The sequence below is a fragment of the Condylura cristata genome, unplaced genomic scaffold, assembly GCF_000260355.1.
Source record: "Condylura cristata isolate star-nosed mole 26May11 unplaced genomic scaffold, ConCri1.0 scaffold00002, whole genome shotgun sequence".
In the NCBI taxonomy this organism is placed as follows: domain Eukaryota; kingdom Metazoa; phylum Chordata; class Mammalia; order Eulipotyphla; family Talpidae; genus Condylura; species Condylura cristata.
The window spans coordinates 26995827-27014134 of NW_004567103.1; positions in this window are offsets into that span (position 1 = coordinate 26995827).

Genomic DNA, 18308 nt, shown 5'->3' on the forward strand with positions numbered 1-18308 from the left:
TTAGCCAAATTTTCCTTCACATGATCTAGGCTATACACAGAGTTGTTTATTAGCTTCTGACATTTGAATATGGTTCCTGTTCATTGGATCATTTTCTTCACCAATGTGTATGCAGCCCTCTGACATCATGAATGTTCAATAATTATTTGTCAATATATGAATGATGTGTCATTCATACTGCTGGCATCTCCACTCATACAGTCATATAGCTGATCAAACTAAACACAGTATTGTCATCAAATGTTTGATAGTTTCATCACAAATGCTGCAAAACTGCAAGGAACAGCTCCCTTTTATCGTCCCCATATATAAAATAGGAAGATGAAGCTATTTCTATATCAAAAAAAGTTGCTTCATATACCCATAGTTTTTACTACATTCATTTCTTTTTATTGACTTTCTGAAATTGCTTTTGGATAGGCCAGTGCTAGGATTTGTCACTGATAGGCACAGAAAAGAGAAAATAATGTGGTCTTTTTCACAAAAGTGATCAGATAATTCCTAAATCTAGTACTGACTAAAATTTTTAATGAAAGTCCACTGAATGATCATCAGCATTAAAAAATCCATGTGTGAAATGCCATACATATTACATATGTGAGTACCTCAAGTACTTCTGAGAAATAAGCAGGTAATAAACATGGAAGCTTCAACTCAACTGAATTTTATATAGCAATTCAATGATGGTTGTGAACAAATAATCACAATTTAGAAATTGTTAATAGGCATTGATATGTATAAAATAATTACAGCACTACATATGAAACATTTATATTCTTCCAATAGTTTTAATATTTAAAAGGACCATATTTTGTTAAATTTACAGTTAAGGAAACTGAGACATGAATAGGTGAGTAGTCATTTGCCCGACATTATACAGCTGATAAGGGTATCTATACTTTTCAACATAGAATTAAATATCTTTAGTAATACAGTTAGGGCAAAGAATAAAGTGGAATAATTACTGGATTAAAGACCCAAACTTTGTGAAGTGATCACCTGCTTAGAACATTTGAATCACCTGATATGAAAGAGGTTGAGGTAGTTTTTATGTTCCAATAAAAAGCAGTCATGTAATATAATATTAAAAATAGTCTATTTAAAATACAATATAAAATATGACATAGGAACCAAGCCAACAGGGGTCATAAATGAAGGGTGTATGGCTAGAATTCAAAGTTTGCGTCTACATCTGGAAGTGGAGCTCTTGACCCTCATAGGCAGAAGAAGGCAAGAACACAAAGTTCACTTGATTTATTTTTTGTTGCTTTTGTTGTTCTACCAATGAATACCAAATCAATTGAAGAACATCCATATAATAATTTAGTAACTGAAAACTGCTGTCACAGAAGGTTATTATTGTTTAAATTTTTAAATGCTAAGTGTTTATAATTATTCTGGAATAGTCCCATGGTGCATAAAAGAAACTTGTAGAACTGTTTAGCTTTTCTGAATTAACTTGCTTATTGTTTTTCAAACAACACCAAGTTATTTGCCTCCTTACACCTATTTCTTCTTTAACATCCATTACTGTATTAAATCAAATTGGCACAGTAACAAAACAGGGAATTATTTAAGTGCTTGATTCAGAAACATCATGGACAGCACAGTGGAAAATGGTCTATTTTGTGGGAGAGTAGGGTGTTATGGCAGTCAGCACTGTGAGAGTTCTGCTTGAATATATATATATATATATATATATATATAGTTTTGGGGGAAAATGCAATATAAGTTTCTCTCTGTGGGTCCTCAGGTAAAAAATGAGCAGTCTCACCAGTAAGATTATTTCTAAATTGGATTATTCAATGTGACATGTGCAGAAAAATACTGTTTATGGATATTAGCAATTCTGGAATTTATCTCAGAGGTCTGTATTTTGAAGATTCAAAGATACTCAGTAAAATGGATATTGTGACCTATCAAAAAGTTGAAGATATGGGGATGGACCTGCATCCAAATGATTATGAGATGAACCATCAATATTCTGTCCTTGCTGAAGGTTTTGATCATAAACTTGTAACATCCATCCACCCATCCACCCACCCATCCATCCATCCATGTATACAAATTAGTAACTCATTCAAATGTTCTTTTACTTTGGGGGTAACATACAGTCATACTGAGCATATGTTTAGAACACTATGCTCAGAGTTTGGGAGGAATAAAGATGCACCAATTCAGATTTAATTTGGTAAGACTTAGCCATGTGCTTCACATTCTATTGGGTTATAGCTAGAAGATATCATTACCTATGCCTTAACATAAATGCTCACTGAAATTAAATAAAAGGAGACTATGACTGTCATCAAATGGTTCTCATATGTTGATGATTCCAGATAACAGAACATCCAGTATGGTAGAACTATCCATGTTCTTAGAAAATCTTAAACAACTGGTAACTTTGATCCATATATGTTTTGGACTTAATATCCTCTCTTCACACCTCTCCCACTCCCCAATTTACCTTATTCAAAAAGGCATAATCCCAAAGCACGTTACACTTTTGTGACGGATGATTCACAAGAACTTAGGGTCCAAGTCTATCGTATGTTTAGTTTGTTTTCACAGTTGCACCACTCTCATGGGCTAGGTCATTAATACCACATGGCTAAGAGGCAAGAGGGCCGAAATTATCCCAGCTATGGTGTCATCAAGAAGTAGAAGAAACCTGATGGTAGATGAACTTCTTTGTAACTTGTCTACCAACATGGCCATGTGGCAACCACTTCAGCTCATCAAAGCTCTTCTGGAACATTTTCAGCAAGAGCTTGATTGCAAGCTATGCCTGACTGCTTCCACTTCTCATTTCAACAACACTGGGCATATTTTCTAAACTCTCTGAGCATAATAACAGACAAGCAACCATGTAATGCAAGGCTATAATTCTACTGAGGGGTGCTGGCGGTGACATGTACCATGAAGTCAGAATCTGAGTGGTTTGTCACCAGAACTCCCAGAGTGGAATTATAGCCTCATTGACTTCTTGCTTATTTTCTTTAATATGTAGATGTCACTTTGCCTCTCCCACCACGTCCCTCATAGTTCTTGACCTTGATTTCCTCACCACCAAGGAACACTGTATCTCCTATTGTTAGCATTTTGTTCCCCAGTGACAATTTTTTTTTTTGCTTGCTTCTTGTATTCTTGTCAGATTTGGTGCTGCAAGGTTAGATTACCCAAAAGGGTCTATTAGATCTGGGTCCTGGAAATACTGAAAACAGGGCTGGCCCTTGTAGTCTCGCATATAAAGATTAATTTTAGATGCAGAAAAGTAGTGTGAGGCTAGACTGGTGGGCCTGTATGGGAAAAACTGGTAGAGCAAAGGACAAGAACCAAACAGGGAAGATGGAGCTTCTGAGTAGAATTTGGTGAACTGTGAGTATAAATAAGTATAGTTTCCAAAATCAGGAAACCTAGAATAAAGTAACAATTTAAACTATGAGCCTATTTTAAACACCACTTCATCCCCCAAATACCCAGGATTTTACATAAATTGCAGTCTAGTTCCAGAAACATTGATAGGTCTATTTCTTTTTACCCTAGATTTTCCTAAAGTGTCGATTCAGGAATTTAACATATCACAACCTGGAGATATTAGAAGTCATTCTTTATCCAGAGTTTCTAGTTAAGTGTTGCTTTCAAAAGCCTCTCCATTAAAATAGTCCTCCAACTATTCACATTCTTTTTTCTCCCACTCAAATATTTTTTCCTATAAAGAATTAGATCACAGGCTGGGAGTATGGTGAATGCTATTTTCTATAGTGGATATTTTGGTTAAGCACTGAATTTGTTTATGTGTGTAATGGCCATAAATTTTAAATATAGCTGGTAAACCTTTTTAGACCTATGGTAGCATGCAACCAAAGAGCAACCAGTTTCCCCAAACTCAAGGGTTGTAATGCTTAAAAGGGACTGGACCATCTATGTGCACAAAGGCACAGGAAGCAAATCTGTAATGTGAACGTTCTGTATATAGGGTGTTCCTAATAATAGTCTCCCAATTAAGTCCTCAAAACACTCCATCCCCAGCCAAATAGGGTCAGACCAAAGTGGGGTGACTGAGGTCCAAAAGCTGTCACTAGTTTGAGATACCTCCTGACAGAGAACCACAAGAAAGGGGTAAGACAGGTATGGGGCAAAGAGGCAAAATCAATGTACAAATTATGACAGGAGCTGCCATTGTCTCTGCCATTTGTCTCATACCCACATATCTCTTTCAAGTGTCTCTACATCTGTACATGTCTCTTCTCCATGTGTCTTCTTCCAAGTCAAAGCTGAAGAATCAATTGTTCCAGAGCATAACTGCCTTCTGTGATACCTAGTTTCATCTGATCACTCAGCTCAGTCCGTGGGAGTGACAGTTCCCAGTCACTTCACTTCTCATTAAGGCCAGTTTATCGTACATTGGGACCTGGAGTCTAAGGTGCTACATGTAAGTCAAGATGGAGAAAATGGTGCCTCTCTTTCACAGAGGTGTGTCGTAATACTTGCAAATACTACGTCTTCAATGCTTTTAAGTAATTATCCTCAGGTTATAGTACTAGTTAATAGTCATGGTTTGAACTCATGCCTTAAGTCTTAAACCTACCTTCAGTGACGGATAAAATGGATGCTGAACCAACAAAGGGCAGGACTTACTCAAGTGTTAGCAATTTGAGATGAATGCAAGGAATAGAGCCCACAAAGTCTGTGAGTCTAAATTTCCCACTTACATTTCTTCCCTTTTTCCTGATTGAAGCAGGGACATACTAGTCACCATTTAACTCTTTGTCTAGCATAGGCCCACAATGTTATTTGATTGTGATTTTAAGATCTTCATTATATCAGTACCTACCTCCCCTGGACTTTTCTGTCATGCAATGCAGTAAATTCTCAGTTTTCAAGTGTGCTTAAATTTTTTTTTCTCTGTCAGTACAGATATTTCAATATCTATACTGTATTCACAAATATTTCAAATGCTATTTTTACCACCTATATATACATAACTTCATTTTTTCTTTATTAACTACAGAACAATGTTGAACACATCTTTTTTTTTCCTCCTTTTCTTATGATCTAAAGATAATTTTTAAGGGTTCAGCATAAAATTTACTACTGATGTCTAATTCCATATTTTTCTTAACATTAAAGCAGTACTCATCTAACATTTTTATTTATATACTATTTATTGCTAGGATTTCAACTTGAATTTTGTAATTTTTTTTGCATTTATTTATATATGCTTTTTCTTCTTTAACCTGTTAATATAATGCACCATGTTAATAGAAATGTCTAATGTATTCTTGCATTCTGGAATAAATCTCCTCAGTCATGGTATATTCTTCTTTTAATTCACTGCTGGATTCAATTTGCTAATACTGTGTTTAAAATGTATACATCCATATTCATGAGTATAATTTTCTATTTTGTAGTAGTGCACTATATTTTTGTGAGGGCTATGTTAGACTTGTAAAATGAATCAAGAAGCTTTCTAAGTTCTGAAATAATTTAAATAGATTATTTTTCTCTTGATTTTTTTTTCTAACTTTTTTTGGTAAAGATTTGTTTATTTGTGCATACAGAACTGGGGTACAGGCCAGAGGCTCAGGGACGGTGAGAGGCTTCACCAGAGACAGTGGGGAGCAGAACAGGCCAAGTAACGAAGTACACTGCTGAGAGGAGCAGCCTGGAGACAGGAGAGGTCTGCTGCGCCATGTGGTCACCTCCAGGGCAGGCGGGGATCGAACTTAGCTTCTCAGTGCTGTGCTTTAACCTGCTGCGCCACCAGGGAGGCCTCTCTTGATATTTTAATGTCACTTGCTCATGAAACTAACAGGCCCTCATATATTTTGAGAGGGATTTCTTTAGCAACTTTAAAAATCTTCCCTACCTTTTGTTTTGTTGGATTTTGTGTATTTGTTTTGACTTCCTTTTTCTTACTAAGCGTATTTTGGTAATTTTTATGTTTATTTTGTTTAGCCTTTCAAAGTTATTTGCTTGATTTGTATGTATTTGATTTTTTCTTAAGTTATCTACAAACCAGTTTTCACTCATATTTCAGTCTAATGGTGAGGTTTGATTGTGTTTCAGACCTTGTTCTAGGCATCAAGACACAATTGATTTCAAATAAGGTGAGGTTTTGGCTTTCATCAGTTTTATTTCATGGGATCATTTTTATTCTTTCCTTTTCTCTAAAGGGAATTTCCAGATGTTATGTTTTCATTTATCATTTGGCTTTTTTTTTTTTTTTAAGATTTATTTGTGCATACGGAACTGGGGTACAGGTCAGATGTGCATGGGTGGTGAGAGGATTCACCAGAGACAGAGTGGGGAGCAGAACAGGCAGAACCATGAAGTACACTGCTGAGGGGAGCAGCAGGTGAGCCAGGAGAGATGTGCTGCATCATGTGGTCACCCCCGGGGCAGGGGGATCAAACTCTTTGAAGTGGCTTTAGCTTCTTAGTGCTGTGCCTCAACTGGCTGTGCCACCAGGGAGGGCCTATCATTTGGCCTTAAAAAAAAAACAAAAAAAAACTTTCCTTTTTTCTTTCCTAAAAAATTGAAAATTTTCAAATTCATGCTTTCACTTTCTCTTGTTGATTTTTTATCATTGCCATTCATTTAATGCTTCATACATTTGATTTTACTCACTTGGTATTAATGTTGACTATTTTCTTTTTAAGTAAATGCATTTAGGAGTTTGGATCAAGTATTTCTTTTCAACGATTTTGGTTGTTTTATTATATTGCTACATAACTAGCAAAATATGGAGATTTTCCTTTAATCTAATTTGTAATATTTTAAAAAAATACTTTAAATATGTAGAGAATTTTATTTTTATTATAAAGTACACATATTCACTGTTAAATAATATTTCAGCACTGCAAGTAAAGCCAAATTCAAAAATTCCATTGCTAGAAATAGAAATAATACATTTTTGGAGAAATTACTCTTTTTTTAGTTGTACAAACAGATACTTGACTTTAATAAAGTGGGATCTATGTTACATGCTTTGTAATGTGATTTTTTTTCACTCTAAAATATATCAGGTTATCCTTCTATATTATTAAATATATCGCCATAGCTTCCATAGCATTTATAAATATTCTAAGAGGAAAATGAACGTATTCACATCTGAAGTATTCACATATTCGGCTTTTTTTTTATCAAATTGTTTTATTTTTATATTTATATTTCCTCACATTCACTTTCCTATATTTTGTTCAGCCAATTGGACATTCCTAATTCTTTTCATTTCTTCGAATGTCTTCAAAGTTATAGATTCTTATTGTGTTTAAATATTGTATTTAAATATTTAATATTTAAATATATTTTTCTTCATAAGTATTGAGTGAAACTATCATTTTAGCAACTTTAAATAAAATAAGGATTTTGTCATATTTTAACTACTGCCTCCCCTTTGCTGCTATAACAGAACATCATAGCTGTGTTGTACAATAGAAGTTTATTGTTACATTTCTAAGGGCTGGTAAATTGAAAATCAGTGTGTGGAAGATTCATTCTCTGTTGAGAGCACACACCGGTCTGTAGATGGCTGACCTGTGTTTTTATAGGGTAAAGACGAGAAAGGGGTGAGGGGAGAGGTCAACACAGCATACTCTTCTTATATGGGCCCTAATCCCCACCTTTTCGTGGTTAGGATTCCAATGTGTTTAATTGGTGATTTTGAATCTTCATACATTTGTAGATGTCAATAATATTTGTCTAGTTCAGTACTTATTGGGCTCTTTGAGTTTCATGAATTTTAATCTCCTTTCAGCTCTGAATTAACCAAAGAAAGGAGAGAACATTTGTTCTCTTTTGGAAGCTTCTAGCAGTTAGATGTTGAAACTTCTCTATTCTGTCTTTTATTTTCATCTATTTTCATCTAAGGTACAGTATACTTTCTGATGCAATTATATCTTTATCTTCTAATTTTTCTATTAAGTTCTTTTTTTGTTTGCTAAATTAATCAATGTTCAACTTTTAAATTTAATCATTTGAAATTTTTAGTTTTTAAGAGCTGTTTACTGTATAGCAATCATTAGATTTTAGTGTGCTTTTGCTTTATGAATAGGTTACATCCAATCTCCCAAAGGGAATCTTACAGTATTCTTTCAAAATTTTCTTTTGTTTTTTTTTACCATAGATTGGAGCTTTTGGTTCCTCTTGATCCTTTTATTTTTTTCCCTGCTCTTATTTTATCCTTATGTTATATGTTAATAAATATGAGTGAAGAAATAGGTTGCTATATAGAGAGAACTAATTTAGAATTTTATCTGCTTTGTGAATTTTTATTTCCTGAGAGGCCTCTTTCCTGAATGGAGGAGTTGGTTGTGAACATCGAGCAGTTATCATATGTGTCAGCAGGCAAGCAACTTTGATATGAGTGGACAAGGAGTTGGCAAGAATCTCACAAGGAGCTCACTTGGGTCCATCCAACCAATCAATGCACAAATAAGGAGAACTTCATGATAGGTACTACCAGCTCTACAGGACACCATATTCTTTTCCAAGAAACATGCCCATGCCCATTTCACTAGGAACATAGTCAATGGGTATTGGCCTTGGCATATTGGGGTACTTTATAAACTATGTTGTGAATGCCTAAAAATAGTCATCTAGATTGTTTGCTGTGTTTTCTATTGCTTTTGGTTGATTCTAAATGGTTCTACCATCTGGAGAAAAAGAGTCTCTAATGTGTGTTTTGGGACATCTCCCTCTGGTTTATTCTCTAATTTATCCCTTCCATTTTTATTATTCTAAAAATTGGTTAAACTAGCTAATTTTCTCAGAACTCTGCCTCCTATTCTCTGTTTAATTCTAAATCCATGCTTCCTTTGTACATTGTGATGTTTATTGAGTGTCAAAGGGGAGGAAAAAATGAACATGAGAGATTATTTGAACTAGAAATTCTATGATATAATTTAAAATGCTTTATTTGTATAAAGGAAACAAAACAAAGTATACTTTGAGGACCATAAATTTATTTCAGTTCAGTTCTATCAACATTTCCTGAATGCCAATGCAGTAGGGATAATTATGCTAGATGCTGGAGATAAAAGGATGGATAGCACATGGTTCTTGCTATTGAGAAACTTACAATTTATTGAAGGAAGATCAAAACTGCAGATAAATAATTATAAAGAGAGCAGTAGTGCAATGATAAAAGTATATACAAGATAGGGAACAGTAAATTAGGAAGTGATTAACTGCCTGGAGTCTTAGAGCTTCAAAGAAAAGTTTTTGCTTGGAAGAGATTTGAAAAAATGAATATGATTTACCAGCTGGATGGAGTACAAGGAATGAAGAGGGAAGAATACCAACAAAGCTTCTAATGGAGTAAGACCAGAGTATGTCTATATACTTATAAGTAATTCAACAGTGCAGGAGCACAGAGTACTAGATCATGGGGTTGGCAGCAGGTGAGAAACCTGGAGAGGAACACAGGAGTCAAGTCATGGAGGATCTTGTAGCCAAGACAATGTGCTGGACATAAATCCTGGAAATCATCTACAGGTTTAATTGGGAGGAAGACATGGCCAGGATTAAATTTTAGACAGAGGATATTAGTAATAGTGTGGGGTGCAGATTTGAGATAGTATTAAATGGTGAAGGATTAGTTAAGAATCCATCATAGTGATTTTGACAAAATAATATCATGAATTGTACTAAGAACTCTATGTTGGGATAGATTTGAAGGAAATTTTAGAGATCAAATTAGTAAGAATTTTTTTTTTTTAAGATTTATTTATTTGTACATACAGAACTGGGGTACAGGTCAGAGGCTCAGGGGCAGTGAGAGGCTTCACCAGAGACAGAGTAGGGAGCAGAACAGACAGATCTACGAAGCACACTGCTGAGGGGAGCAGCGGGCGGGCCAGGAGAGGTCTGCTGCGCCATGTGGTCACCTCCGGGGCAGGCGGGGATAGAACTCATGCGGAAGTGGCTTTAGCTCCTCAGTGCAGTGCTTTAACCCGCTGCACTACCAGGGAGGGCCTAGTAAGAATTTTTAATTAACTATATATGGTTATCTCTCAGGTTTGGCTTGAATATGAAAGGGGAAGATATCTTAGATGCTTCTCAGACATACCTGAGGAAGAACATGTTGGGGAAAAGTAGCACCTAGGGAAAAATGAGTTTTCAGTTCTGTAGGGAACTCAGGAGGTCATTATATAAGACACCAAAACCAGGATGACATTTAAAACTGTGAAGAAAAAAAATCATCATGGACAAATCTCTGGGAAATTCTGACAAGAACTGTTTCAAAGGGACTGAGAAACGATGATAAACAAGTATGAAGAGAATTGGGTAATATTATCTCATAGAAGCCAGGTTAGGAATCATTTCAGGAGAAAAGAAATAAGTGTCAAATGCTACAGAAAGAATCACTAAGAACTCCAAAATATCTTTGTTTGGACCCTTAGAGACGAGTAAGGAATATTCCAATTTGAATTCAGATTAAAGAGTGAACAATATGAAGAAAATAGTATTATGAGGAAATTGTGATAACTGAAGAAAAAATGAGGGGGTAAGGAAGGGGTAAGATATTGGAACATGAAGGTGATTTTAAAAGTTTAATTGCTTATTGCCAGAAATGGGGGTTACTTCCACAAGAGTAAGATACTGAGGGTGACAAAGGCCCAGATCAACAGACAGAACGAGAAAGCAAAGTAATATAATGTAAGCTGTTTTCATCAGAGATTCCACATTTAAGAGATTCCCTTCTTAAATGTGAAAATAATTGAATATATCAGGAATGTAGTAGTAGCCTGTGTATATGAGTGTGTGTGCATGGGTATGTGTGTGTGTAAACACTTAGCAAATGATAATTAACAGTAATATAGCACAAATCCGAAAAGGGAGGAATTAGCTTATATGCAGTATTATGCAATGTGTTAAGTGTGAATAGTTAATTTGTTCTACAACTCAACATAGTGTTCATTTTGAAATTGAAAATTAGTTTGTTGCTCTAGTGGGCTGGGTGTTCCCTCTTTTTGAAGTTTATATAGAATGACACATACCAATTCCTGGAATAATAATGGACTTTGATCTTTTATAGGGCCGTGCAAGTGTATGTGAATAAACAGAGACAAATCTATAGGGTAATTATTTTTTTAAGAGAACTCAATTTGTTTAGTCCACAAAATATCCAATATAATGCAGTCATAGGTTGTTAAATTTAACTGACTAAAATACAATGACTTTTAAGTCTTATTCATCTCACAGATTTTAAGTTAAGACATTTTGTATTGTGCATATTATATATACATAAGATAAGGGAGTTTTTAGTCTTGTAAACAACCTCCTTTATAACACCAATGTTCTCACTTTTAAGAGCTGTTTCTTCTTGCTATTAAGTGAATTGCCAAACAACCTTATTTCTTATCGCAGGTCACTTTAAATATTCTGTTTTACATTTTATTACTACCAATAACAGGGTTCTCCGTATTCTTGGGAAAGGAGACTACAAATTACTCAGTTAAGGCTACCTACTTCTGAATTGTGTCTGGACAGAAATAAACTGCAATTTTAAGTCCAGCATTGTGTTCCATATGCCTATTAGGAAAATCTAATTCCATTTCTAGACCATTGTTATGTCATAATATTAATACATTTATCTGCTTTTGGATTTTATAATAAAATAAAATTATTTAGTATTTTTGAAGACTTAATTATTTATGCGTACAGAGTGGGGGTGTAGACCAGACATGCCAAGGGCGAAAGGATTCACCAGAGACAGAGTGGGGAACAGAACAGGTGAACTGACTGAAGTATACTGCTGAGGGGAGCAGGAAAGATCTGCTGCCCCATGTGGGTCAGCTCCCAAGCTGGGGATCAAACTGTCTGCCAGCGGATAGCTTCATTGTGCTGCACTTTAACCTGTTGCACCACCAGGGAGGGCCCCAAAATAAAATTATTTTAAAGAGAAAATTTCAGTTTATTTAAGCCCAATGAATTTTGAAATTTGAATTTCAATGCATTTTACTACTTCAACTCCAGTCGTTTCTGTCTTATTATCTATAAAATGGTGATACTTCATAATGTTGTTGCAAGTATAAATTAATTAGCATATGTAAACTATTTAAATGGTGTCTGGCATGAGTAGGCCGTATACTAGTTGTTGCTACTACAAGGTATGCTCTGATTTCACCTTTTCCCCTTGACTTGAGTCTCCCTTGTTATATGCTGCCTCTTAGGTTTGGCCATTCTAGTTGCTCTACTTTCCAATGCTGCTGCATCTCTGCTCTTCTCTTCTCTTTTTCTTTTGCCTTCTTCAATATTTGTATACTCTCAATTCTCTTAAAAAGTGGTAAATCCATTATGCATATTACTAATTAATTAGACTTTTGTTTTCTTTCAAATGACAGCATTTCTGCGGGTTTTCAAATGACGAAGTGTGTTTTCTAACCATTTCTGGAAATTTGGAAATTCTGAAAGAATTCTGAAAATTTTCAACAATTTAAGTCTTACTCTAATAGATATTACAAACCTGAAACCATTGATAGATTTTAATCTTAGTCAGTTTAGTGTTGTCCCCAGCTTGCTTCCTCTAGAAGCAAGGTCAAAGGCAATAGATAAGAGTTTTTATTTGGAAAGAGATCCTAGGGAAGGGAAAGTACAAACTGATGGATAAATTAGAGAAGGGGAAGCAAATACAAAGAAACATGTCTTGGCCATCACTGTTGTTGCTTCTATGAAATCTATGAACTTTTAAGAAAGGCATCTCTTTTGGCTTCAAAACCTTTTCAGTGGAGGGTGACCCTGTACACATGAACTGTGCTACATTTCTATGCGTCGTATACATTACTCCAAGCATATTTCTCTGGGTGTCTCATTCTAGCATGTCAGTGAGCTCTGAGATGGGACGTGATATGTATGCAACAGAGACCAAAAGATATAATACTATTAGGTCTGGGAGGACTTAATTAGTAAAGGAAAAATTAGTAAAAATTAGTAAAATGTCAAGAGTTGTTCAGATCATGTTGCTGCAGCAGTGGTTGCTACAAAAGATGGTACTGAGAACTGAGAATGTTTGAAATGGTACATCAAAGACACCCAAACCAATCTTCTCCTTGTACCACTCAAATACACAAGTGTTCTCCAATCCAGTCTGTCACATGTTCCTCTTTAAAATAGTGACCAGATGCAATATCTACAAATAGATCCGTAACAGAATTAATGGAACAATTTTTAGTCATTGCCATTGAAATTCAGTTCAGAGGCTGCAATTGGTATATTTCATCTCTTCCAGCATATTCTAGATATTGTTCATTGGATATATCATTGGTTAACAAGTTGTCTATCAGGTAGAAATATTCAGGCCTTTATTGTTGGCAGGCTGATCACTTAGATCTTGTTAGGTTGTGGTTGTAACAAGTTTGTATTAGTCTCATCACAGTCAAAGTGTACTGGTATTCTAGTAAATACTGTGGATTCAAAATATTTTCTTTTTGGATCGCACTATTTAGTAGCAACTCTACTTGCTGGGTTGAAAGTATCAATAAATATTAGGTATCTCCAGTTAAAACCTTTATTTACTTTAATCCTTTATGATAAGAATCCTCAGATAGCAAGATGCTAATAGTTACTTCAAGTTACTGTCCACATAGAAACATTGCCTTTTGAAAACCAGGACCTTCAACCTGGCATAATTATGCATCTCAGAAAGAGAACATAACTTCTGCAAATAGGTCACTGGAAGTGATGGTGAGAGGTGACAATTTTATGCTCATTCTTTGATTTTCTGGTTTCATAAATTTTAGTTTGAAAAACACAGAACCTAATAGTATCATTAACTCTACATATAGAATTCTATTGTATTCTAGAAGACAGTGTGCTGAACTTGAAATGCACTCTCCTGAGTAGCTACTTAACTGTACTATTCCTTTAATGTGACATTCAGAATGTAAATGGTTTAGAAATGATGATGCAGGCCCTCCCTGGTGGTGCAGCGGGTTAAAGCACTGCACTGAGAAGCTAAAGCCAATTCCGCATAAGTTCGATTCCTGCCTGCCCCGGAGGTGACCGACCACATGGCTTGGCAGACCTCTCCTGACCCACCCGCTGCTCCCCTCAGCAGTGTACTTCGTTGATCTGCCTGTTCTGCTCCCCCTCTCTTTTGGGTGAAGCCTCTCAGCCTCTGACCTGTACCCCAGTTCTGTATGTACAAATAAATAAATCTTTTAAAAAAAAAGAAAAGAAATGATGATGCATATATGACCAACTTACTGATTCTGTGTAATCAGTACACACTTCTATTGCCTTAAAATGGGTCTTTTGCTCAAAGGCAGCATTCTTTAGATATCATGCCTATGGATCCTATATTCTGTAATAACCTGAAAGGTGGTGATGGAAGAAGAACTGTGAGCAAGGAGAGAAAAGTTAAGTTTAATTCTGGTATTGACATACTGCTATTCTCTCTGGAAAATAAAGACTCTGATACAATCCACCTGACAGCAAATAGTTGGATGGTGTCCTTAAGGGGTGGTGCCATATCAAGGGATCACCATTACTCTTTGCTGGTAACTGTTTAGACTTTAATCATAGCAGTAGCTAGTAGCCTTGGGTTTATGCATCGTCTCCACCCATTGTTGCTGCCATTGTTACTTCATCATGGACGGTTAGACCAGTACTGAAGTGGCTGAGGACAGAGATGGACAGCAGCCTGAGGTCAAGACATTATGTTGACTTGCTTGTTGGATGTCTCCTCTGTGCAGGTGTCTTCTTAACATTAATCTGAGACCCAAGATTCAATTTTTTTGTTTTTGTTTTGCCTTCTCATAGGTTATTTACTTACTTTTCCCTCACTTTGCATTGTCTCTGATTTTCCAATTGTTTCTTCCGTACTATTAACCAGTCAGAGAAGTCCCAGCACATGGCTACAATTGCATTTGATGCCACTTATCATGCCATGTAGTTGAACAAGTACTACTTTCTGCCCACCAAGAAGTACTTTTCTTCCTCCTTTCCATTTATGGCTAGCGCCAACATTTTGCTTCATCCAGCTGTGTACTTGAACTTTTATTCCTACTCCATAAATTAGTGTTGGAAAAACTCTTCCATTAACCCATAATTGTAAGATGAGGAAGAGATGCTCAGTGCAACAATGGTAGATGGCACTCTTAGTTCTTTTAATTCATCTGTGCCTTTGGGAATGCAAATGCATTTTTGTTTGTTTGTTTGTTTGTCCTACCTTATCACTCTATGAATTTTAATACATAGTTAATTATGAGAAGCTTCTGGTACCTCATACTCAGACACAGACTCTTTTTTTTTTTTTTAAAGATTTATTTATTTATTCATATAGAACTGGGGTACAGGCCAGAGATGTGGAGGGTGAGAGGATTCACCAGAGACAGAGTGGGGAGCAGAACAGGCAGATCGACGAAGTACACTGCTGAGAGGAGCAGCGGGCGGGTCAGGAGAGGTCTGCCACGCCATGTGGTCTCCTCCGGGGCAGGTGGGACTCGAACTCATGCGCAAGTGGCTTTAGCTTCTCAGTGCAGTGCTTTAACTCGCTGCGCCACCAGGGAGGGCCCGGGACACAGACTCTTTTAAGGGTTAACACAGCCAAGATTAAAGCTGTCAGCATGAAAGTGTATTTTGTTCTAGAATAGATGGTATATATTATGGCTCCAATTTTGTGACTTTCCAGAGATGCTCCATTGGTATTTTTCTCTGTCATATCTGTCATTATCATCTATGGCTTGTTCTATCAGGTAACCTGAGTGGCAGGATAATTTATACCAGAGTCTGAAATCACTACAGAATGTTTTTTAATCTAGTTCTACTTCAAGTTACTACTTCATGGTTATCTGGTAAATTCAATATACCCAAATGCTTATGTTTTCAACATAAAAAATATATATATTTAAAAACATTACAAGTTGTAGTAATTTTAGGGAGAGCAACTATAGCTTATGATTTATTATCTTGACTTAGAGCAATATCAGGAAAGACCCTTCTTTCATAGTGTAACTTATACCACAGAACAATGTGAAGATTTTACTAGTTGCTAGGTGTATCCTACTCAATTATGCAGTTAGTGTCATAAAATAATCACAACACAGTCACAAAGACCCAGATGAAGCCACTATGAGAAAAACAACATCCTGTATTAGGTCTGGTTAAAGTGTCTTGTCTGACATTATGCTGTGACTCATGGATGAGTGCTCACATATTAATAACTGGTTTCTTATCCAGTTTTACACGAGTCCCTCAGTCTGATACATTTAGGATCTACTTTCACACATTACCTGAACCTTGCCGAAGACATTCATCCAAGTCATACAATTTCTCTGTCTTGTAAACTGTTTACTCTCTGAAGAAAAATATATTTTTCTGCTCTAGCTGTTGACATTCAACTACGGCTATATCTTGATGGCAATGCAGAAAGAAAGGAGGACTACAGTAGCTTGTTGGCTGTTTTCTCTGGTGCGGCCATTAGCATCTCCATCAGTGGAATAGGGTCTCCTTTGCAAAAGAAAAGAAACTGCTTTTGTTAGCACTGAAAATTCGATGCAATTTATTCACTTTTAAAAGATTTTATTTATTTACACATATAGAAATGCGGTACAGCCAGAGGTACAGGAAGGGTGAGAAGACTCTCCAGAAAGAGTGGGGAGCAAAACAGGCAGGTCGACAAAGTACACTGCTGAGGGAAGCAGTGGGCCAGATAGGCGATGTCTGCACCATGTGGATCACCTCTTGGGCGTGGATCAAACTCGCACTGAAGAGGTCACAGTTTGGCTTAGCTTTGCTGTGCAGCACTCCTACCCACTGTACCATCAAGGAGAGCCCTTGATGCAATTTATTTTAAGATAGAAGCTTATCCACTCAAAGGTCCACACCCAGATTTTGGGCTCCCCATTTCTTCCTCCTCAAGGCTCTATTTTGGCCTCTTATGTTGTATATTTTATTGTATTTCTACCTCTGACATCCTTGAATCTCTAGCCTTGGTTTTGTATTTTTTTAATGACATCCTTTTCTACAACTTCCGAAACTAAAGGAGACTCCTTAAATCTCATGTTTTCTTTTCTCAATGCTTCCAAAGCAGTTAACAAAAGTCAGAGACTAAGTTCAATTGATGGAGAATTCCATCGGCTCAAAAGGTGTCAGCTGAAGTAAATGGCATGACTAAGAAGATGAATTTGAAAATGCTATATAAGAAATGCCCAACACACCATATTTCCCTCATTTGGAGGAGAAGCACCTTTATTTTGTAAAGTGGTGTCTCCCATCACAGCTTCAATTGAATCTCCAATAGACCGTTTGACTGGTCCATAAGGTCAGCTACCCCCTGATAATGAGTGGATAATAAAATTGGTGAAGTCTTCTGATGGCAGTTCATCATCTGACTTGTTCTCACTAGATACCAACACTAGATGCTGCCATTGTCATTATCTCTAATCCCTTTTGCTGGACTGCCACATTTAATAAATCTTAATTTTTTCCCTAGATTTCCAGGCTATTCAGGAACACATTAAAATGAGAAATTTGTTGTTTACATAGGGACTTTTCCTCATGAGCACAGTCGGTTTAGAGACTAGACTGACCGTTCTGTCAGTCTCTGCTTATTCTTCCCAATTTCCTCACATTTCCTGTGCTCTTCTTTCTCTTAGAATTGCTTACCATTGGACAGACCTTGCTTCGTCATCACTTCAATCTGATATTAGCTCTTTTGAGCCCGACTCTCTCCCTTTGTTTCTCTCTATGCATCATCCAATCTCAGTTGCTCACTGCTAACTACATCACTTTTATGTTATCTCAAATTTGAAGTCAAAGAGACTTTATTTTAGATCATGCCATCCCTTTATACGTCATTATGGATTGATTAGCTGCATTTGGGTGTGGTACTTACAGTTTTTCAGTAAGTTGGTGTGGTAAGGGAGGAGGATATGTGGGTTGAACTCTAACTACATAGAACTTCTTTAGCAGGGTTAGCACTGGTTGGGACAGCTTTCATTGGAAGGGTGCATTATGCACAGGCTCAATCCTATTAGTGTGCAAACTTTTATTTATCAATTGTTCTAATCAGGTTGGAAATCCCAAGTCTTTATTGGGAACAGACCAAAAAGCATATTTCATACATTTGCGAACTCTTTTTTCCTCTATTCGGAATTTTTGTCTATCTCAAATATGGCAATAAATAATGAATGGATAAGAATTAACCTCCCTTTACTGTTTTAATTCACAATTAACTAAGCACTTCATTGTGTTAATGCAGCAGTTAAGCTTCCACAATTAAATTAATCATCTTCTTTATATAACCAGATTTGTTATATGAAATGCTATTAAATGTTATATTTTATGATGTTGTAAATTTT